The sequence below is a fragment of the Monodelphis domestica genome, chromosome 4 (genome assembly GCF_027887165.1).
Source record: "Monodelphis domestica isolate mMonDom1 chromosome 4, mMonDom1.pri, whole genome shotgun sequence".
Taxonomy (NCBI): Eukaryota; Metazoa; Chordata; class Mammalia; order Didelphimorphia; family Didelphidae; genus Monodelphis; species Monodelphis domestica.
Window position 1 is genome coordinate 347,089,859 of NC_077230.1, and position 23,240 is coordinate 347,113,098.

Genomic DNA, 23,240 nt, shown 5'->3' on the forward strand with positions numbered 1-23,240 from the left:
AGGGATGAAGTATAAAACTTCCTATAGACACTTGGGAGGGGCATATGCACCCTGGGCTGGGTTCTCAGTCAATATTGACCTTATTTCCAAGTTGAGGGCATGCTCTCTCTCTCTCTCTCTCTCTCTCTCTCTCTCTCTCTCTCTCTCTCTCTCTCTCTCTCTCTCTCTCTCTCTTGCCCTCTCCTCCATCTCTTTCCCCCTCCTTCTCCCTCTTTCTCTCCCTCTCTCCCCTCTCCCCCTCCCTTTCTCTTCCCCTCCCTCTCCCTCTCTCTCCCCCTCCCTCTCCCTGTAAAGGTTAAAATTCACATCCCTCCATCTCTCTCTTCCCACCTCCCTCTCTCTCTCCCCATCTTCCCCCCTCACTCTCTCTCTCCCTCCCTCTTTCTCCCTCCCTCCATCTCTCTCTTCCCCCTCCCTCTTTCTCTCCTCTCCCTCTTTCTCCCTTCCCTCCCTCTCTCTCTCTCCACCTCCCTTTCCCTCCCTCTCCCTCTCCTCCTCTCCCTCTCCCTTCACTCTTTCCCCCCTCCCTCCCTCTTCTCCCCCTCTGTATTTGGAGCACTGGTGAGGTTGTGATGTATTTCTGAACCAGGACCACTGGGAATCTGTCCATTGGGACGGTATGGAATGAGGTGCTGTAGAACTTCCAGGGAAGCCCGGGAGAGTGGGATAGATAGATGGGGATGCAGAGAACACTAGGGCTGGCTTCTGCTCTCAGATTTCCTGCTGTGTGACCTTGGGTAAGCCCCATTCTGACCTCTGGAACTCCCCCTTCCCAGGGGACAGTGTTGGGAAGGTGAGCCCTGTTTGCCTTCAAGGATAGAGCTGATGAGTTGCAGGTCTTGTGTACTATGCTCCTGCTCCCTGAGGAACCTTGGCACCCAGAATTCTGGGAGTTGGCCAGATGGTCCCCCTGGGCCATGCTGTTCCCTTCCACATCTAGCCAGGTGTTAAATAAGAAAGAGTGTCCAGAGGGGAGACAGAAAGCCTGGGTTCTATACCTCTCTGTTCCACATGATCCACAAGTGACCTTGAGCAAATTCCCCCCTCTCTGGCTTTCACTTAGTTCCTCCATTCTATATTGACACAAGAATGCAGAAGAGAACTACCTTCTCTGTTAGCCTTTCAATGAAACTTCTCAACCAAGGTTTGAACATTCTGGATGATGGAACATGAGGAACCGTGATGTAGAAAGCCACCTGCTTCTCTGAGCTACAGAGGGGTAGGGTGGTGAGTGGGCAAGGGATTGGTGAAGGAAGGCTTCATGGAAAAAGTTACTTGTTTATTGTTTTGTTTTATTTGAAGTTCCATGATCAGGAAAAAACCTCTGAATATGGAATATTGGAACTGGTAGGGGTTTTTCAAATACTTTCAGTCAGTTTCTCCTACTCATCCTAGTTTCAAATGAATAAACTGAGGCAGAGAGAGATAAAGATCAGGGTCCTATTTAGAAGGCTGAAGCTGAACAAGCCAATCCCCAAGTTCCCTTTGAGGCTAATAATTTATACAGAATCCTAGGATTTGGAGCTTAGACTCCACCTGACCAAAGAATTCTTAGCCTGTTATCTAGTCTTCCAAAGGGTCCATGGATAGATTGGGGGGGGGGGTCTAAGTATGGATAGAAAAAACCCTCTACATCTTTATTTCTACTAACCTCTAGCTGAATTGAGCATTTTCCTGAGAGGCAGCCCTTCTCCCCCAGATTGCTAAAGAGATCCTGATACAAATGTCAACAACTCCTGATCTAAGGGGCAGCTGGGAAGCACAGTGGATAGAGCACCAGACCTGGAGTCAGGAGGACCTGGGCTCAAATCTAGTCTCAGTCACTTCCTAGCTGTGTGACCAGTCAAGTCACTTAATCCCAACTGTTTAGCCCTTACTTCTCTTCTGTCTTGGAACAGATAAGTAAGGGTTAGCATTAAGTAATGCAGAAGGTAGGGGTTAGAAATCCAAAATCCTCCTGGATCTAGCCCATTGCTCTAGTTTTTCAGTTGTTTTTCAGACATGTCTAACTCTCTATGACACCAATTGGGTTTTCTTGGCAAAGATGCTAAAGTGATTTGCCATTTCTTTCTCCAGCTCATTTTATAGATAAGGAAACTGAGGCAAACAGGGTGATGTGACTTGTCCAGGATCACATAGCTAGTAAATGTCTCAGGTCAGATTTGAACTCATGAAGATGAGTCTTCCTGACTCCTGAGTGGGCATTCTATCCACTGTACCACCTAGCTGCTCTATTTTTAAAAGGAAGAAAAATGGAGGTAGACCTAGAGGAAAGAATCCAACTTCTCCAAGGTCCTAGAGGCATTAAGTATCAGAGAACAAGGATTCAAACTCGGATTTTCTGGCTCCAATTATTAAATGCCATTAAGGGGGAAAGGAAGGTCCCTATGTCTTAGAAGCTAAGCTCTGGAAAGAATCAGGAATCCTGGCACCTGGCTTCCAAGTTTGATTGTGCATACACCACTTGGCTTCTTGGCTTCAGGGTGAATTATGGGGTAGTAGTGGTCTGGGAAGGGAAGCCTAGAAAGCTCCCCACATCCCTTCCTTTGCCTGATTCCCTTTCCTAGTCTCCTCTTCCCTCAGAAACCAAGGCATTGTGCCCAGATCAGCCTCAGCCAGCCTCGTCCTGTCTAGTCATTCATTACCCTGAGACAGACAGACAGACACAGGAAGGGGACACCGAGAGATGGGAAGACAGACAGGCAGACCAATAGACAGGAGAGCGTGGGGAGAGACTGGTCCCAGGCAAGAGCAGCCACTCTCCCATCGCTCCTGTGGAAGAAGTGGGGGTTGAGGGGGAGAAGCCAGAGACACTGCAATGCAGAGTTGGGGATGGTGACAAAGGAGGCCTTGGGGAATGGGTCCCCAGAGACACAGAGTCTAGAACCAACCAGGGACCATAACCTGGGTCCCCTGGAGAGTTGTAAATACACAGCTGCAGGATGACTTTAGCTATAGCCTAACAGATTCAGGTGGAATACTATTATATTCTTTGGAAGGAAGAAGGAGCATTAGAGCTCCAAGATTGAGACCAAGATTCCTTTGGCAGTGTCTTAAAGTCTATGGACCCCTTCTTCAGAATCATGCTTATAGATGCATAAGGTAAAATACATAGGCTTCCAAAAGAAACCGAATCCAATGACCCTCTGTGTAGACCACCCACTCCCCCTGCCCCAGGCCTTCAACCTGACCAATGCCTTGGAATCTACCCATTGACTCCTTCCTTGTGTAGAACCCTAGACCTTCAACCTGAGCAACACCCCCCAGCCCCAGCCCAGACCCCTGCTAGGCTCTATCCTGAAGCTTTTTCTTTTCTCCTCCTTCCCTATCTTTCCCTCTGTGTCTCCATCTCTCTCCCTCCCTCCCCTTTTTCCTCCTCCTCCCTTCTCTCTCCCTCTCTTCCCCACCTCTCTCCCCTTCCCTCCCCCTCTCTCTGTCTCTCTCTCTCCCTCTTTCCCTCCTTCCATCTCTCTTCCCCATCTCTCTCTGTTTCTTCCTCTCTTTCTTCTCCCCTTTCTCTTCCTCTCTCCCTCCCTCTCTTCCCCATCTGTCTCTGTCTCCATCTCTCTCCCTCTTTCTCCTTTTTCCTCCTCCCTCCTTCTCTCTCCCTCTCTCTTCCCCACCTCTCTCCCCCCCCCTCTCTGTCTGTCTCTCCCCCTCCCTCTCTCTCTGTCTCTCTCCCTCTTTCTCTCCATCTTTCTGTCTCTCTCTTTTCTCCTTTCTTCTCCCCTCTCTCTCTTTTCCTCCCTCCCTCTTTCTTCCCCATCTCCCTCTGTCTCTCCCCCCCACCCCTCTTCTCCCTCTCTCTGACTCAATCTCTATTCTCTGTCTCACACATGCACGCACGCACACACACTCATTCTTGCATGAGTCTCCTATTAGCAGAGTTGTTTACTCTCCATTTCAACAGAGGAGCAAAATGAATCTGGGCAAGAGATTGATTTGACCCTTTTTGCAGGGGTCCCAGCCTAGTTTGGGAACTCTGTCATCCTCAAGAAGAGACCCAGACCTCTAGGGACTACAAAGCCTCTTCCATCCCCTATTCCCCTGCCCCCTTCCCTATGTAGAGGTAGAAGACCATACCAAGATCCCCCTTGCCCCTCCAAAAAAAGCTTTTCTTACCAGACCTGTGCTGAGTAGGTGATGGGTTGTCTTTTAGATGGGAAAAAGGCTTACTTCTGAGCTAACAGTGCATATGGCCAGATGAGCAAACAAGAGAGCCCTGGGATGAGAGTTGGGATACAGTCAGTCTAATCCTAGAGGCAGGTAGGTGGCCTGGTGGATAGAGAGCCAGGGCTGGAGTCAGTAAAAACTAAGTTCAAATCTAGCCTCAGACACTTATTAGCTGTGTGACCCAGATCAAGTCACTTTACCCTGTGTTTGCCTCAGTTTACTCATCTGTCAAATGAGTTGGAGAAGGAAATGGAAAAACAACTCCAGTATCTTTGCCAAGAAAACCCCAAATGGGGTCATGAAAAGTTGGATATTACTGAAAAATGTCCAAACAACATCTTCAGGATCAAATAGAAATATTCTGTTTGGTATTTTTTTAAACCCTTATCTTCCATCTTAGAATCAATACTGTGTATTGGTTCCAAGGCAGAAGAACGGTATAGGCTAGGCAGTGGGGGTTAAGTGACTTGTCCAGGGTCACACATATAGGAAGTGTCTGAGGCCAGACTTGAACTCAGGAACTCCTGTGTCTAGGCTTGGCTCTCGATCCACTGAGCCACCCAGCAGCCTGCTCTGTTTAGTCTTTAAGGCTCTTTAGGGCCTGAACTGGTGAACCAGGGCTTTGCTCACCCAGCATGTGAAGACTGCTTCGGCTGAACAGATGGAAGAAACCAACAAGAAGGTTCAACGGCTGAGATGGCGACGCAGCAAAGCACTGTGGAGCACAAAGGACAACACAGCCATCCAATGCAGCTGAGGAAGCTTCCAGGTTTAATGACTTTTTGTGCCACTGGACCCAGGCTTCCAATGCTGAAAGAGTGGGACTGTCTCTGTGCAATGACTTTTCCACTTAAATCTCCTTCACGCACGAGTGTTTTTGTGCACACTCATCTACATCACAGATGAAAACGCACAAAGACAATCGTCATCCTCGGTTACCGAGAGACTACTACTACTAGGGCCTGAACTCTTCCTACCTTTCCACCGATCTTCTCTTACTTTATTCTTCTCTATGCATTCTATAGATCGGCCACACTGGCCTACTTGCTATTCCTCACACCTGACCTCCTATCTCCCATCTCTGTGCCTTTGCACTGGCTGTGCCCTATGTCTGAGATGCTCTCCTTCCTTCTTCCTCTCTGCCTCCGGGTACTCCACTTCCTTGTAGTCCCAGCTCAAATGCCAGCTTCTGTCAAAAGGCCATTCCTGGTTCTCCCTGGCCATTTAAGCCTTCCCCCTCTTCAGTTACTTCCCTCCTACTCTGTATGTCTTTTGTATGTACCTAGTTAGGTTTCCTCCCTTGGTAGAATTAAGATCCTAGAAAGCAGGAGCTATTTTTGCAACAACATGTTCATTCTTGGTATCTCCTTAACACTTGGTATGGCATGTGGCTATTTGTCATTGTTGTTCAGTTGTTTTCAGTCATGGCTGACCCTCCATGACCCCATCTGGGGGTTTTCTTGGCAAAGGCACTAGAGCAGTTTGCCATTTCCTTCCCCAGCTCATTTTGTAGATGAGGAAACTGAGGCAAACAGGGTTAGTAACTCGTTCCAGGTCACATAGCCAGTTGGTGTCTGAGGCCAGATTTGAACTCACAAAGATGAGTCTTCCTGACTCCAGGCTCAGCGCTCTATGGCACTACCTAGGTGCCCCAGGTATGGATGGATGCTTGCTAAATAATTAGACTCAGTGGTCGCCAATGTCCCATCTAGTTCTGCAATTCTACTTTATTTCAGGTGCACAAACCTACAATGCCAGGTTACCAGGAGCATCTATGTCTCTAATGACTGATGAAAGTCAAAGAGAAGGGAGATTCAGGGTCTGGAGGGACCAACATGGGCGGCAATGGCCAGGGAGAACTTCCTGGGTGAGACTTAGTGGATAGAAATATATTCTAGACCTGGACGGGATCATCTCTTCCAGCCTCCTTTTTCTTTTAAAAATTGTTACCTTCCATCTTAGAATCAATATATTAAGTATTGGTTCCAAAACAGAAGTGTGGTAAGGGCTAGGCAATTTGGGATTATGTGATTTACCCAAGGTCATATAGGTAGGAAGTGTCCAAGGCCAGGATTTGAACCTAGGACCCCCAACCACCACCCCCATCTCCCAGCTTGACTCCCTATCCATTGAGCCACCTAGCTGCCCCTTCTTTTTCTAGCCTTCTTGATTTTATATACAGGAAAAACTGAGACCATAGGAGGAGAAGTGACTTGCCCAAAGTCATACAGATAATAAATGGAAAAGTCAGGATCATGAGATCACAGTGAAGAAGCTTAATAAATGCTTTCTGACCACTACATTTGGAGCAGAAAGAGATCTTAGAGGCCAGCAATTCCAACCCTATATTTTATACATGAATAAACAGAGGCAAGGAAATGTCTTGCCTAAAATCACACTGAGGTTGGAATTGCTTGTCAGTTCTGGGAGAGGGTAGGGAAGAGAGGAAGGAGAGAATATGAATCATGTAACCATGGAAAAGTACTATAAAAATAAATAGATAAAATTTTAAAAAATTTAAAAAAACAACATACTGATGTGTAAGTGTCAGAGGTAGGATTTGAACTCAGGTCTGTTGTAACTCCAGGGACTTCACTCTACCCACTTTTATCACATGTACTTCCTCTCAATGGTAACCAGGTCTCCAGACTCCAGATCCAGGGGGGTCTTTCAATTACCTCACACTCCTTTCCTTTAAGCTGAATCTAAGAGAGGCAGAGAGGCAAGGCACTGGAGGGGAAAGGAGGCAAATGATCTCTGCAAAGATAAAGGTCCTTTTTTTCACACTGAGCTTCCTAGAGGGAAGGTCTGAATCTCCCCTCAGATCAGGGGTTCCCTGAGGCCAAGCATCCTGGCTTACAGACCCCTCCTTTCAGAGAATCTTGGTACCTTACTCTCTGAGGGACAGACCTTTAACAGACTGTTGATCTTGTCTGGATATCCAACTCTGTTTACGGGGGTTGAATTTCTAAGGCCATACTTAGGTTGCTGGTCTGACCTGGGCAGGAGCCTGGAGAGAAGGCAGAACAAGGAGATCATAGCAAGAGAACCAGGGAGGGATGTGGAGAGAAGAGCAGCAGACCTCAGCAACCAGTTCTGTCCAGGGAGGGTGACCAGGGAGACCCTGTCAAATTCTTCGACTGTTTAGATCCTTGGGGATTGTCGATTCTTGGCAAAGGGGTGGGAGGATGGGAAGGAGATGTTGCCAGGGATTAAGAACTGGGCAGCCTCAGAGACAGGACTTTGTTCACTGTCTCATATGCCCATAATTTCTCTCCCTCTTTCCCTATTCCTAATCAGCCTGTCTTTCATTGGTGATGATTGTTTCCCTCTGACATCATCTGGCACTTATTAATGTCCTTTTTTTCGTGTTTTTGAATTCTGGTCTTAAGCCCCAAATAAAATGGGCATTTCTGAACACATAGTAGAACAGTAAAAGAAGACTGTACGAGAACTATCTGGTCTGTATGATAAGCAGCTCACTTTTCTTATTAAAAATAGGATAAATTCACCTTGTAGCTTTCAAAGCTATCCTGCTTTTCTGTGCTTCTTTCTTGTTCTAATGCCTTATGCAATATTAAATTAATGCCGGTGCCTTATCTCCCTAACTCGATGGAGATCCCCAAGAAGACAGGATACACATCTCTTGACCAAACCTCCTCTCTGCTTCAGAGGCTAAGGCTCTGTATATAGTAGGTGCCTAATAAATGTCAGTTGGATAGAACTGTTTGACCCTAAGGCCACTCCAGTGTCTTAATCCAGGTAATACACTGAAGGGGACCAGTCCTCAGACTGGTATAAACCAGGGAGGAAAGCTGATTGTAGTGCTTGCCATGGGAATCCTCAGACCCTAGAGAGTAGTTTGTTGAAAAGTATGCCCTGCCAGACATAAATCCGGAGTCTCTGGCTTGATTAGCCGGTTCCTGGGAGTCAAGGAAGCCAGATTCTCTTACACTCTATTCCCGTCCTCCATATTTTTCTCAACCTCTTAAGTGTCTCTCCCTCAACTTCTCCATGTCTCCTAGACATGAACACAGGACTCTGTACACAACAGCAGCTTAATAAATGTCTCTGAATTGACATGAAACCCCATCCCTACCCTTTTCAGTGCAAGAGCTTTTTGGCCGCCGTTTCCCTCCTCAGATAATATCCTATGGGGCCAATGTTCCCAAGAAGACTTGGCCTGAACTTGGGGAGCTGGGAAAGGAGCCATCAAAACTGATGCCCGTCCCTGGCTGGGAGAAGAGGAGGCCCCTTTCCTCTCCCGGACCCAGGGAGTTATTTCTGTGTTCCTACCCAGGTCAAAAATAACCTAGCCTCAATCCCCTGGGACCTCCCAGTTATTTTGATCAGCCCCCAAGAAAGCAAGCTCAGGGAATGCTGCCACCTGACCCTGGGGGGAGGACAAGTAAAGCTGAAGGAGGAACAATCAAGATCAAGTCCCACCCTCCTGTGGGTTACCCAGCTTCCTCCACAGCTTCCAAGCCCCTCCCTAAACCCGTCAGTCAAAAGTCAGCCCTCAAGAGCCTAGAAAGACATTTAGACCCAGTGAACACAAGGCAATGTAGTCCTTGCAGTGCTGCATGAAGTTAGACCCATCTGAGTTCAAATCCCCGCTCCAGCACTTACTGGTGAGCTATGTGACCACAGACAAGTCACACAACCTAGCCTCCACCTCTCGAAGCATTAGTTTCCTCCTTTTTAAAATGAGGATAATGCTGCGTGTAATACCCACTACCATCAAAGAACCAGTCATTGCGTGCCTTACAAAGTTTAAAGCACTATATTAAAAGGACAATGATCACACACGATTTAGAAAGGAACCCGGAATCCAGGATATCAAAAAGTGGGAGAAAACTGGAACACAGAACATTAGAGCTGGAAGAAAGCTGTACACCTAGAAGCAGAGCTGGAATGGACCTTTGAGACCACCGTAGTTCAACTTGCCTCATTTTAGAAAGAAATGGAAGGAAGGAATTGTCCAAGGTCACACAGGTAGCAAGTGAGGGATGTGACTCAAAACCAGGTCTCTTCTGCCTCTAATTTTATCATAGCACAGAAATCTCTTCACTCTGGCAGCTCCCTCCACCTTTGGACTTTTCACTGTTAGGTACCCTCTGCCCTGTAACCTCTTGGGATGCTTGGCTGGTTCCTTCTGGAACCTTCCCTTCTAAAGAGAAGCTCTCTATCTCTGGGCCCCCTTTCTCCTTCCTGCTTACCTCCTTTTCAGCTTCCTGTTTATGTAGTTTTCCACTATTAGAGTGTAAGCTCCTGGAAGGCAGGAGGAGCTGCGATTCTTTAGGCTTAAATTTGTTTTCCTAGCACTTAGTTCAAGGCCTAGCAAGTATCTAGGAGTTTAACAAGTGATTGTCTATTTGATTTTCCACTACTATGGACTCAACCAGAAATCAAGCCATTTTTTGACATCTCTTTGCAAGCCTCACCCCTTTGGGGTTTTGGAGTAGCCTGGAGTCCATCACCAGATCACTTTCTCTAGCAGAACTTTCCCTCCTTCCTCCAGACTTTTGTTTAGAAGGAAGGAGAGGAAATTCAGCTTCAAGATGAGAAGAGAACTTTTTTCAATGTCTACTAATGGTCCCTCCTGTTCAGGGAAAGATGTCAGCCTCAGACCAGAAGCCTCTGGAGGGTTGTTAGTGCTATGTCTTCCCCATTTAGGCTGGGGTCTAATTATGTCAATTAAGTTTCAGGGCAAGGCTCCCACTTCCTAGATGCCCCCTCCCCTAGGCTGCACACTAATTTTCTTGCCCTTCCCCCCCTCACAGCTTCCACTCTGATCACTGTTACTCACACACAGTGACACAGAGTCACCTGTGCTAACCAACCACTTCACCACACATGCACTCCCTGCCTGGCTTCCTCACATTCACACAGAACGCCTCCCACACACAGACACAGTGTCACCTGGCCTCAGACTCTCCAGGCTAAAGTTTCCTGGGGAGGGGAAGCCCAGGCAGCTGACATCCTTCTCCCCTTCCCTTCCCATATGGCTCCCTGATTCTGGGCTCCTAACCAGGGCCTCACCTCACTGAGGGCAGATCCCAATAGGATAGGCTTGGGATCCCAGTCTGCTTAGGAAGGAAGGATGTTCTGGGACAGTCCCCTTACTCTAGATCACTGGCCCCCAGATCTCCCAGTGCCTGGTACCCTTAGACAGGCAGTAGCTGAGCCCTGCAGGTTCCTGAGTACAAGCTTTCCCAGACCAGCAACAATTTAAATACACACCTTCCCCCACCCCCTCCCAACCTCCTAATGCAATTCATGAAACAGCAAGTTTTCAATGGTGGTACATAGTCAGCCTTTTCCCACCCAGAGGTGGGCCCCTCCTCCTTTCCTAGCACAGAGACAGTGGGCTGGAAGAACACAAGCATCCCTGGTGGGGAAAGTTTGGATCAGCCAGGAATCTGAGGGAACTGGGGGTCTGAAGAGGTGGGACCTGGGATGCTCCAGAGATGGAAGAGCTCAGTTGGGGAAAACCTGGGAGAAAGAAGCTTGGGGTCAAAGCAAGTAGAAGCAAGAGGCTCAGGGGACACAGAGACAGGTGGTCAGGAGTCTGAGGGCCTGAACACAGAACAAGGCTTCAGAGTAAGTGGGGGAAGGGATAAAGAAGTCAGGGCTTCTTGCTTGGAGAGTGGGCTGCAGGCCCATGGACTGAGAAGAATGAGGAGACAAGGAATCTTGGGGAGGGATTCCAACAGGCGTCTAAGGGCACAGATAAGGGGGTCTGTAGAATCAGAGAGACAGAAGGGTCTAGAAAAGGGAGGTGAAAGATCCTAGAAATATGGGGCCAGAGATATAGTGTGTGTGTGTGTGTGTGTGTGTGTGTGTGTGTGTGTGTGCGCGCGCGTGCCAGTGAAAGAGGCTGGGGAGATCTAAGTCGAGGAGAGAGTAAGGGGAAGCAAGAAATCCAGGGGAAAGACCAGGGAAGAGTCGAGGCTAGAAAAACAGAGTTTGGGAATGAATCTAGTTTCCTTGATCAGGTAACTGGGGGAATCAGATATACAGGATAGAAAAGAGGATGACCGGTGGGCTAAAGATATCGACAAGAGGTTGGGGAGCATGAGATCTCCAGGTAGAAGGGGGCGCCCATGCCACAGGTCCCCGAGACAGATGCCCAAAGGAAAGGGCTCCCTCCGCACCCTGGCAATGGCACCCTGCATCGTCTCCCTTCTGGCCCTCGGAGTGCGTCAACCTCTCCCCAGACTAGGACGCAGAGTGGGACTCACACACTGTCTCAGTCCGATAGGGATGGCTAAGGCCAGGAGCCGCTTAAGCGCGGCCGAAGCCAAATCCCCTCGTCCGGTTCCCCACGGGGGGAGCGCAGGATGCGCCCGCCGCCCGCCACGACGCGCTGAAGGTCAGTGGCCACAGAAACCCACAGCTAGGACGGAGGGCTCACTCCTTACCTGGCCGCCCGGGCTGCGGAGCAAGGCTCCGGCTCCGGCTCCCTCCGCCCGTCCTCGGAGCCAGGGCGCATCGGCCGACTAGACCCCCCTCCCCCCCAACGCCGTTCGGCGATCGGGATCGGACACCCGCAAACCCAGCGCTCTCCTTTTGAATGAATCGCCTGCAGCGCACAAAGTAACAATTCGGCCCCGGAACCCCGCCTACAGGTCACGTCACAAGTGCCGGCTTACCTCCCCGCCCCTCCAGTCTGATCTGTGACTCTGTGACATCACAAAGGTCCCCCCCACCCCACCCCACCCCCGCAGCAGGCTACTCGGAGCAGAGGACTGAGCATTTTCTTCGGCTGTGCCATCTCCTGGGCCACCTAAGGAAATGCAGCATCTCCTCCCCCAGCATGCAGTGACCGGAGCCGGTTGGGGGTGGGAGAGGGAGAAATGGAAAGGAAGCCGCCCTTGGAGGAGCTGGGGCTAGGGAGGAAGAGGAGGGCAGAGGTCAACCCTAGGCTTCCATTCTCTGCCTCCCAAGGGAGAGACTCCAAGTTTGGGCGTTGGGAAAGCCTCCCCATTGCAATTCCCTACTCTGCGCCTCCGGGCTCCATTCTGTGGGGTTACAAGGTGCCTTCCAGGTCTTTGTTGCTGTTAGTCGTTTTTTCAGTCGTGTCTGACTCTTTGTGACTCAATTTTGGGGTTTTCTTGGTAGAGATACTTGGAATGGTTTGTCATGTCCTTCTCCAGCTCAGTTTACAGATGAGGAACCTGAGGCAGACAGGGTCACCCAGTGTCTGAGCCCTCATTGGAACTTGCTCAGTCTGACTTTATCCCTCTTCCAGCTCTGCTGGGCTTTTAGTACGGAGGAAAAGTCCCGGCACTACGTGGCGGAACTTCGCGCGTTCCCCAGGGGTTTCCTCTTCACCAGCTCCGCACCATTTCTCTGAAGGGACCCTAGGAGTGGAGGCCATCTACACTGGGCTAAGGTGGTCTGAGAATGCTTCGCAGAGAAGCTGGGACGGACGGACGGAAGTTGAGCAGGGAAGACCCAGCCCAAGAAAAGCCCCGGAGTGGAGGATAATGACTGGTTGGGCTGGGTGGAGAGGTCTGGGCAGGCAAACACTTCTGATTGCCCCAGCAGATGGAGTGGTAAACAAAAGGGGCGGCGGGCCCGGGAAGTCGGAGTTAGGGGGGAGGGAGCCGGACTGGGCTGGTCGTGAAGTTTGCGCTCCGAGGGAAAAGGAGATTCTATCTGGGAATAAGACACCAGCTTGGGGAGAGTATGTGAGTTTCCCTTTCCCCAGGCTGGCCTCAGCCCTAGGGTCATTATTACCACAGATGTGGTCCTAAATGTAAGCCAACCTGTGACTCCGGAAGATGAAAGGGCTCTCTGCTTTGGGGGAGGGGAGTGGTCCCTGAAGGCGGGACCCTCGGGTGGGCCCACCGACCAAGGGCTGTCTAAGTTCTAGATCCTCCTCCCCCCCATTCCTCTACAGTTCCGAAGATAAAACAACACATTAATCCAGGGTTGTGCATAACCCTGGAGGCATGGAGTCACACCTGCTTTCCTGAAGTGAAGCCTGAATTTGTCCCCTCTGAGACTGAACCCAGGACCTTCCATCTCTAGGCCTGGCTCTCTATCCACTGAGATACCTAGCTACCCAACTCTCCCACCTTGAATGTTGGGCTGACTTCAGCCCACAGGCAGTTAGTTATCTCACAGGCAGATCTCTTCCAGTCAGGCAGCAGAAGCCGCATTGGTTCTTACGCTTCGGCCCTGGGGGGCTTTGTTTCTGATTTTCACCCTGGCTCTCCACAGCCCTGCTGCCCAGAGGGCAGACGCCTCTAGCTCCCTCTGGGGCTTGGGCATAGGGAAGAGAGTGTAGCTCTGAGAAGGGGTTTGAGCATCTCGCCTCTTTGGGGTCTCCATGATAACAGGAAACAGTAGAGATTCAGAACTGAGGACCAGAAAAGAATGACATCTTGGAATCAGAATATAATAATATCAATATATTATTAATCTTAATTAGAATATAATTCTAATAACCAGCCAATAAACATTTATTAAGCACCTACTGTGTCAAGAACAAAGTGTGTACAAAAAAAAGTCCAAAATAAAACCCAAGGGTCCAGTTGGCTCTTGAGTTCACATTCTGATGGAGGAAATAACTTGTAAACAACTAAACAGCTAAGTAGCACATTGGATAGAGTGCCAGGCATGGAGATAGGAGGTCCTGGGTTCAGATATGACCTCAAGACACTTCTTAGCTGTGTGACCCTGGACAAGTCACTTTACCCCAATTGCCCAGCCCTTCCTCTTCTTAGCATGGAAAGTAAGGGTTTAAAAAAAAAAACTCTGTACAAAGAAGATATATACAGAGTATATAGAAAGTAATCTTAGAGGGGAGGTAAAGAAACAGGTCAGCTTGAACTGGAAGGTGCAGTAAGGAACAGGGGCTTGACCAGGGAGGACCCAGGACCTCCCCTTTCTACGCCTGGCTCTCAATCCACTGAGCCACCCAACTACCCCAACCTTGGCATCTTTGATGTCTGACTAAGCTCTAAGTGCTCTGCAGTGCCTACATCCATCAGGGCTATAGGAATAAATTGTTTTCATCTTCCCATTTTAGGCGGGGGGAAGTCTTTATGTGCTTGGGGTAGACTTCCCCCTAACTCACCAATGGGTGTGAGGCTTATCTGTTACCCTCAACCTGTTTATCTAAGTGTTTCCAAGAAAAGGAAGATTCCAAGAACAGGGGGATAGAAACAGTGCACCATCTTGGGGGAGAGAAAGGGAATTTCCATTTCTCCAGGCTGGGTTCAATGCTGGGGCTACCACTACCACAAGGGCCTGATGGTCACTAGGTTCAGATCCATGATTCTGTAAGATCAGGGTGGAGACGGTGGCAAGGAGGAGTAGGAAAGGCCTTGTGGGTCTTGAAAGGAAGTCAAGAAATGGAGGTGAGAAGGGAGAATCTTCCAGAGGCAGCTGGGGCAAAGGCATGGAGACAATGAGATAAGAGTGTTTAAGGCAATGCAAGTAGGCAGCCCAGTTTTCTCCCACTGAATGATGGGGTTAGATTAGATGACTTCCAAAGACTCTCTGAGCTCTGCCATTTAATATCAATGTTGCACACTGAGTGTGTGGAGGGGAGTCAAGAATGAGAAGACTGAGAAGGGAGGAAAGATGGCCATGTTATGAAGAAAAAGCTTTAAATGCCAACCAGAGGGATCTTGTAATCCAGGAGGGACTAGGGAGCCACCAGAGCTCACTGAATAGGGGAGTGACATGGTAGCATTTAGAAAAATCCTTTTGGCAGTTAAGTGGAATGTGTCACAGTTGGGAGATGCCTTGGATTAGAGAATGCAATATGTTATAGCTAGGAGGGATATTAAAACATATCTTACTATCTGAATGCATTGAACTAGAACTTAGAAACTCAAAGCTGAGAATGATTTAGATGATTGTTTTGTTGTTGGTCCTTCATTTCACAAGGTCCAGTGGCTTGCAAGACAAAAGTCAGGATGACTGGCTATGGTCCAGGACACAGTGGATGACCTTAATATCGTTTTTCTTTTTAAACCCTTACCTTCTGTCTTAGAATTAGATTTTAGGGGCAGCTGGATTGAGAGCCAGTCCTAGAGACAGGAGGTCCTAGGTTCAAAAGCTGTGTGACCCTGGGCAAGTCACTTGACCCCCATTGCCTAGCCCTTACCACTCTTCTGCCTTGGAGCCAATACACAGTATTGACTCCAAGACGGAAGGTAAGGGTTTTAATTAAAAAAAAAGGAATTAGATTTTAACTGGATTAATTAATTAATTAGAATTAGATTTAATAGAATTAAGCACTGATTCCAAGGCAGAAGAGTGTTAAGGGCTAGGCAATAGGGGTTAAGTGACTTGCCCAGGGTCATATAACTAGGAATTGAACCCAGGACCTTCCATCTCTAGACTTGACTCTCAATCCCCTGAGCCACCTGACCCCAACCTTGGCATCTTTGATATCTGACCAAGCTCTAAGCATTCCACCAGTGCCTGCTTCCTCCACCATCATGGCTATAGGAATAAATTGTTTTCATCTTCCCATTTTAGGCTGGGGGGGAGTTTGGGGGAGTCTTTATGTGCTTGGGGGTAGACTTCCCCCTAAGTCACTGATGGGTCTGAGCTTATTGGTTACCCTCAACCTGTTTATTTAGCCCATTGGCCAAAATGGTTTTAGCAGAGTTTGGCCACTCCCTGTGCATGCTCTAGTTTCTTGGAGCTAAGGGTGAGAGTTGGGTGAAAAGTGGATACCAGAGGTGGGTAAGGCACCCTGAAAAGCCCTCCCATCAGAGGCACAAGTTCTCTCTGAATACTTTCTGTATTTGGTCTGGGAAAGACATTAGATTATTAATGGAGCATAAAATGTTCAAATTGGAGAGATTCTTAGTACATAAATTGTAAGAGCTAGAAAATACCTTAGAATAGGGGTTCTTAACTTTTGGGGGTACCATGCACCCCTTTAGCAGTTTGGGGAAGCCCACTGGCCCTATCTCAAGAACAATGCTTTAAAATGCATAGGATTCCAGAAGAAACCAATTACAGTAGAGTTATATATAATCAGTTTTCTTAATTATAGTATATTTATTAACAAAAATTAAATACATAGAATTGACACAGAAACCAATTCCAGTATAATATATAATCATAATTCTTTTTTAAAAAATCCTTCCCTTCCCTCTTGGAATCAATAGTATGTATTGGTTTCTAGGCAGAAGAATGGTAAGGGATAGGCAATGGGGATTAAGTGACTTGCCAAGAGTCACATAGCTGGGAAGTATCTGAGGTCAGATTTGAACCTGGGACCTCCAGTCTCTAGGCCTGGCTCTCAATCCACTGAACCACTCAGCTACCCTCTACAATCATACTGATTTTCAAATATAAAATTGCTACAGTTCATCACATTATTCAGTGGTGAATCTTGTTTGTTACTGTCATTCCCATTCCTTTTTTTCATTTAGATCATAATAAAGTTGAATTTTAAATATCTAAAAACAAAACAAAACAAAAAAATAAACAAACCCAAGTTCACAGACCCCCAAGTTAAAACCACTTTGCTCATAGAAAATCAAATGTGAGAGATGATAGGAAGTTTACAACACAGATGGGATTCAAAGGGGGGTCTTTGAGCATTGAATGTCGGAGCCAGGAGCGTCCTGAGAGATCAAATAGTCTAACCCCATATTCAGCAGGGGAGAAAACTAAGCCTTAGAGGGAGGAATCCTTGGCCCAGTGTCACACAGTGCTTTAAGTGGCCAGATGAGCTTTGAAAGCTTCAGATTCACTCTTACTCCTTTGGGATTTCTTGGTGAAGCTGGTTTAGAGTTAGAGGAATGGGCTTGATCATCATCTGCTGTCTGGAACTGGCTGGAGGGAGCTGGGGAAGGGCAGCTTCCAAAAGATTAGGGGATTGGAGGTGGGAGCAAGGGATTTGGCCTGGGAATAGGACCTGGCCTAGGACCAAGAGCCAGGACAGAATGGGTAGTGATTACAGTGCCATCTTGTGACTGGCCTAAAAAATATGTCTGTAAAGGTAGCAGAAGATTCTGTATGGGATCTGGCCTTAAATTAAATGGAAGGATTTTCTTTTTGGCTTCTGGATCCCGTTTTGATGGAATCCATTAATCAGTAGTATATTTCCTCTTTCTTATTTCCTCATTTAGCTCATCTACACCTTTTCCAAAGGGACAAAAAGGTACCCAAAATAAGTCAGTGAGACAGTTCCCACCAGTTCAAAAATCAGAACTGTCTACCTTGGTCCACTGATCATCCCAAACATTGGCAACAAATGCCTCTTTCTTTACAGGCATGTATTAGCCGTTTTGGTTTCAGTGTCGGTGATTTGGGATCTCAGTTTCTTCTTCAATCAATAGCATAATATTTGTAAAGCACTTGGCACAATGTGGAACAATGGCACTAGATGGTAGACAGTTCTGACATTCCAGGTTCTGTGTTCTAAGTTCCCCTCCAGTTATGACATTCTACATTGAAGGTTCCCTTCCAACACTGACATTTTCTAGCTCTATGAACCGTAGGACCAACTCACATGCCATTTCTAACAGGAAGCCTTTACATATTGTTTCCCTCCAAGTAGAATGTAAGTTCTTTGAGGACAAAGCCTGTTTTTGGATTGTCTTTGAGTATCATGTTTAGCATAGCATAAATACCTAAAAGGTATTTAATAAATGCTTATTAAGATTGAATTGGATTGGAATTAAACCTTAGGGTTAAGGAGTCATCTAATGATTATTCTCTCTCTCTCTCTCTCTGTCTCTGTCTCTGTCTCTGTCTCTTTCTCTTCCTCTTTGAGAACACTGGGTGATGCTGGACTGGAAAGAGCTACAAATAGGGGACATGTGGGGGATGAGGGAGGTTGGGGCATTGGGCTGGGCTACCCCTGGGGGCACTTAGTTTTATTTACATTGACTCTTTTCTAAGAGGGTGCCAGGGTGCTTCCTGCTCTTCCCCCCCCTTGTTTTTATTCTTTGCTATTTTTAATATAGTATTTACTTTTACTTGCATTCTTTTCTTTTTAAATTTTGAATTCCAAAATCTCACCCTTCCTTCCCCTCTCCCACCCACTAAGAAGACAAGCAATACGATATAAATTAATTACACATGTGAAATCATGCAAAACATTTCTATATTAGCCATATCACAAAAAAGCAAAAAAAGAGAGAGAATTATGCTTCAATTTATACTTAAAATTTTCTCTGGAGAGATAGCATTTTTTCTTCATGAGTCCTTTGGAATGGTCTTGGATCATTTTATTGATCAGAATAACCAAATCTTTCACAGTTGATCATTGCAAAATTGCTATTACTTTGCACAATGATCTCCTAGTGCTTCTCACTTCATTTTGCATTAGTTTATCTAGGTCTTGCAATATTTTTCCTGAAATCACCCTATGAAACAGTAGTATTCCATCACAGTCACATACCACAACATGTTCAACCATTCCCTGATTGATGAGTATCCTCTCAATTTCAAAGTCTTTGCCACTACAAAAAAGCAACTCTCAATATTTTTGTATATACTGGTCGTTTTCCTTTTTCTTTGATCTCTTTATGATATGGTGGTGGTTTCTGGGTAGCACAGTTCGAAAATCCTTTGGGCATAGTTCCAAAATGTTCTCCAGAATGGTTGGACCAATTCACAACTCCACCTAACAGTTCATTAGTATACCTATTTTTCTTCTTCCCCATAGCATTTGTCATTTCTTCTAAGTGTGGGATGGTTTCAGTTATTTTAATTTGCATTTCTCTTATCAATAGTAATTTAGAGCATTTTTCTATATGATTATAAATACCTTTGATTTCTTCTGAAAAGTTCCTGTTCATATCCTTTGATCATTATTATTAATTGGGGAATGGCTCTGATTTTTAAAATAAATGTGACTTCAGTCCCCCAAATATTTGAGAAATTAAGTCTTATCAGAGAAACTTGATGTAAATTTTTAAAATATTATATTGTTTATGCACCTTTTAACAAAATATAGTTTTCCTGATTAAATCCAGTTTTGCTTTTGCTTTGAGATCATGATTGCTAACCTTGATTTTTTTTTTGTTAACTTTAGCTGAAGCATTATAGATCATAGTAATCTAGTCCTTTTTTTTTTCCAACTCTGTGTCTTTCTGTTTCAAGTATGTCTCTTGTAAATAACATATTATTGGATTCTGGTTTATAATACATTCTGCTTTCCATTTCCATTTTATGGATGAGTTCATCCCATTCAAATTCACAGTTATAATTATTGTATTTTCCCCTTCATTCTGTTTCTTCTATTGATTATTTTCTATTTTTACCCCATCCCTCTTCAAAATTCTATTTAGCTTCTGACTACTGCCTTCCTTAATCTGCCTTCCTTTTTATCATCTCCTCTACCCTCATATCTCTTATTCCTTTTCTTTCTTATTTCTCTGTTGGGTAAGATATATTTCTACACCCACCTGAGTATATATATTCTTTCCTCTTTGAATCAATTCCAATAAGAGTGAGGTTCAAGCATTCCTTATTCACCCCTTTCCATTATCCCCTCCACTATATAAACTCTTCCTTGCAAGCCTCTTTTGTATGAAAAAATAATTTCCCCTTTCTACATCTCCCTTTTCCTAGTTTGTATCTCTTACCCCTTCATTTTTTTTTTGGAGATTACCTAACAATATAGACTCACATGCATGCCCCATGTCCATGTAAACTTTCAAACTGTCCCAATAATGATAAAGTTCTTAGGAGTTCCATGCATTATCTTCTCATATAAAGAGTTTTACTTTTTGAGTCTCATGATTACTCTTTCATATTTACCTTTTAATTGCTCCTCTTGAGTCTTATGTTTGAATATCAAATCTTCTCTTTGGTTCTGGTTGTTTTATCAGGAATTCTTGAAAGTCCTCTATTTCATTAAATATCCACTTTTTCCCCTGAAGGATTATACTCATTTTTGGTAGGTAGGTTGTTCTTGCTTGTAATACTAGATTTTTTACCTTCCAGAATATCTTATCAGCTCCTAAGGATTCAGTTAATATTTCTTTTATTTTTTAACTCATTCCTTTTACTCTTTTCTCAGTTACATATAGACATGATTTTTTAGCAATTGCCTTCTGACTTTTTACAACTCAAATTTTCTGCCTCCCTCCTTTTCCTTCCCCCTCCCCATGTGGCAAACAATCTGATATTTGCAGTACAAATTTTCCTATTCTTCACGTTATGAAAGAAGACATATATAATACACATAAGAAAACATGAAGAAAATAAGGTAAGAAATGGCATGGTTCCATTTGCATTCATACTTTGACAGTTTATTCTATGACTGTGGATAGCCCTTTTCATTATGAGTCCCTTGGGATTGTCTTAGCTCCTTGCATTACCATTAATAGTCTTTCATAGTTGATTATCATATAATATTTCCATTAGTGTATATAATCTTCTCCTGGTTATTCACTTTGCATCAGTTCATACATCTTCCAGATTTTTCTAAAATCATCTTGTTCATCATTTCTTCTGCCCCCATAGTTTTGTATTATAACCATGTTATACTACAACTCATTTAATCAATCCTCAGTTCATGGACATCCCTTCAGTTTCCAATTTTTGTCAAATGAAGAAAGAAGCTACTAACATTTTTGTACAAATTTGTACAGATTCCCTTCTCTATTATTTCTTTGGGATACAGACCTAATAGTAGTATTTTTCGGTCAAAGGGTACTTATAGCCTTTTAGACATATCTCCAAATTGCTTTCCAGAATGGTTGTATCAGTTAATACTTCCACCAACAGTGTATTAGTGTTTCAATTTTCCCACATCTCCATCAATTATTTTTCTTTTTTGTCATAATAGCCAATCTGACAGGTGTGATGAGGCATTTCAGAGTTGTTTTAATTTGTAATTCTCTAATAAATAGTGATTTGGGCTATAGATGTTTTGGATTCCTTCATCTGAGAACTGCCTATTACCATCCTCTGACCATTTATCAATTGGATTATAAATTGTATTCTTATACATCTGACTCAGTTCTCTCTATATTTGAGAAATTATGCCTTTGTCAGATATACTTGCTATAAATTACCCCCCCCCCAGCTATTTGTTTCCCTTCTAATCTTGGGTGCATTGATTTTGTTTGCATAAACCCTTTTTAATTTAATGTAATCAAAATTATCCATTATACCTCTTGTAATGTTCTCCATATCTTGTTTGGTCATGAATTCTTCCTTTATCCATAGTTCTGACAGGCAAACTATTCTGTGTTTCCCTAATTTGTATCGCCCTTTACTTTAAGATCAAGTATCCATTTTGATTTTATCTTGGTATATGGTGTGAGATGTTGGTCTATGCCTAATTTTTGCCATACTGTTTTCAGTTTTCCTGCAATTTTTGTCAAGTAGCGAATTCTTCTTCCAGATGCATGGATCATATCATATGTAAAAAGTGATAATTTTGTTTCTTCATTACCTATTCTAATTCCTTTAATTTCTTTTTCTTCTCATTGCTATAGCAAGCATTTCTAGTATCACACTGAAAAGCAATTATACTTCACCCCTGATCTTATTGGGAAGGCTTCCAACCTATCTCCATTACAGATGTTTGCTGATGTTAAGTCAGCTGTTTATCATTCTAAGGAAAGCTTAATTTATTTCAGTGTTATCTAATTTGCTTTTATAAGCAACAGGTGCCATATTTTTTTCAGAGTTTTTTTCCCCCAGCTAATAGTTTTCCTAATATTAAACCATCCTTGCATTTCTGGAATAAATCCCACCTGGTCATAGTGTAGGATCCTTGTGATATATTGTTCTAATTTGCTTGCTAGTGTTTTATTTAAGATTTTTGTGTCAATATTCATTAGGAAGATTGATCTACAGTTTTCTTTCTCTGTTTTTTCTCTTTTTAGTTTAGGTATCAGTGCCATATTTGTGTTATAAAAGGAATTTGGTAAGAATTCCTTTTTCGTCTATTTTCCCAAATAGTTTATATAATATTGGAATTAATTGTCCTTTGATGTTTGGTAGAATTTGCTTGTGAATCCATCTGACCCTGGGGATTTTTTCATTGAGGTTTGTTTAATTTCTGTTTTCAGTTAACATTTCTATGCAGCTAATTCTCATATCTATGAGTCCAGCCCTAACCTCCAACCTTAAAACTTCAAATGCCTGCTGGACATCTCAAACTAGATGCCAGTAGACATCTTACTCTAAAAAAAAGTGCTAAAACAAAAATGTCCTAAAATGAACAATTTTTTCTTTCCTTTCTTCCTTTTTTCCTTTTCTTTCTTTCTTTCTTTCTTTCTTTCTTTCTTTCTTTCTTTCTTTCTTTCTTTCTTTCTTTCTTTCTTTCTTTCTTTCTTTCTTTCTTTCTTTCTTTCTTTCTTTCTTTCTTTCTTTCTTTCTTTCTTTCTTTCTTTCTTTCTTCTTTCTTTCTTTCTTTCTTTCTCTTTCTTTCTTTCTCTCTCCCAACTTTTCTTCTTCTTCTTCTTCTTCTTCTTCTTCTTCTTCTTCTTCTTCTTCTTCTTCTTCTTCTTCTTCTTCTTCTTCTTCTTCTTCTTCTTCTTCTTCTTCTTCTTCTTCTTCTTCTTCTTCTTCTTCTTCTTCTTCTTCTTCTTCTTCTTCTTCTTCTTCTTCTTCTTCTTCTTCTTCTTCTTCTTCTTCTTCTTCTTTTCTTCTTCCTCCTGCTTCTCCTCTTCTTTCTCCTCCCCCCTTCTCATACCTTTTGTCTTAGAATTGGTATGACTTGATTTCAAGGCAGAAGAATGGGAAAGGCTAGGCAATGGGGGTTAAGTGACTTGTCCAGAGTCACACAACTAGGAAGTACCTGAGGTCAGATTTGAGCCTGGCTCACCCTTTCACCTTCAGTATTCCAGATCCTAGCTCGAATTGCACCTGCTCTAAGAAGCCTATGCTAGTGCATTCACTTTAATGTTACTTCAGTGTATCCTGTATGTATACCTTATTTGTATATTGCTATTGGTGGGTCATCTCCCCCATTAGATTGTGAGCTTCTTGAGGGCAGGGATTATTTTTCTTCTTGTTGTTTTTGCCTTTCTTTGTACTCTTAGCACTCAGCTCAGCACCAGATAGATAATAGGCACTGAATACACATTGACTGACCCTGGCTCTTCCAAAAG

The 23,240-nt window shown here is 44.5% G+C and overlaps 1 protein-coding gene and 1 long non-coding RNA gene across 3 annotated transcripts in view; one reads left to right on the forward strand and one right to left on the reverse strand.

The window, feature by feature from the left end:
- The window catches only part of RELT (RELT TNF receptor), a 61,234-nt gene extending 49,354 nt beyond the window's left edge, over positions 1-11,880 (reverse strand). Inside the window, exon 1 of one of the 2 annotated variants that reach the window (XM_016422013.2) lies at positions 11,598-11,880. The gene's annotated coding sequence lies outside the window, so the exon portion shown is untranslated. The remainder of the gene's footprint in view (positions 1-11,597) is intronic. The other variant, XM_056795006.1, reaches the window with a different exon arrangement.
- Positions 11,881-17,118: 5,238 nt separating this feature from the next.
- The window catches only part of LOC130453841 (uncharacterized), a 44,527-nt gene continuing 38,405 nt past the window's right edge, over positions 17,119-23,240 (forward strand). The window contains exon 1 of the long non-coding RNA XR_008911441.1: positions 17,119-17,722. This is a non-coding gene — a long non-coding RNA (uncharacterized LOC130453841). The remainder of the gene's footprint in view (positions 17,723-23,240) is intronic.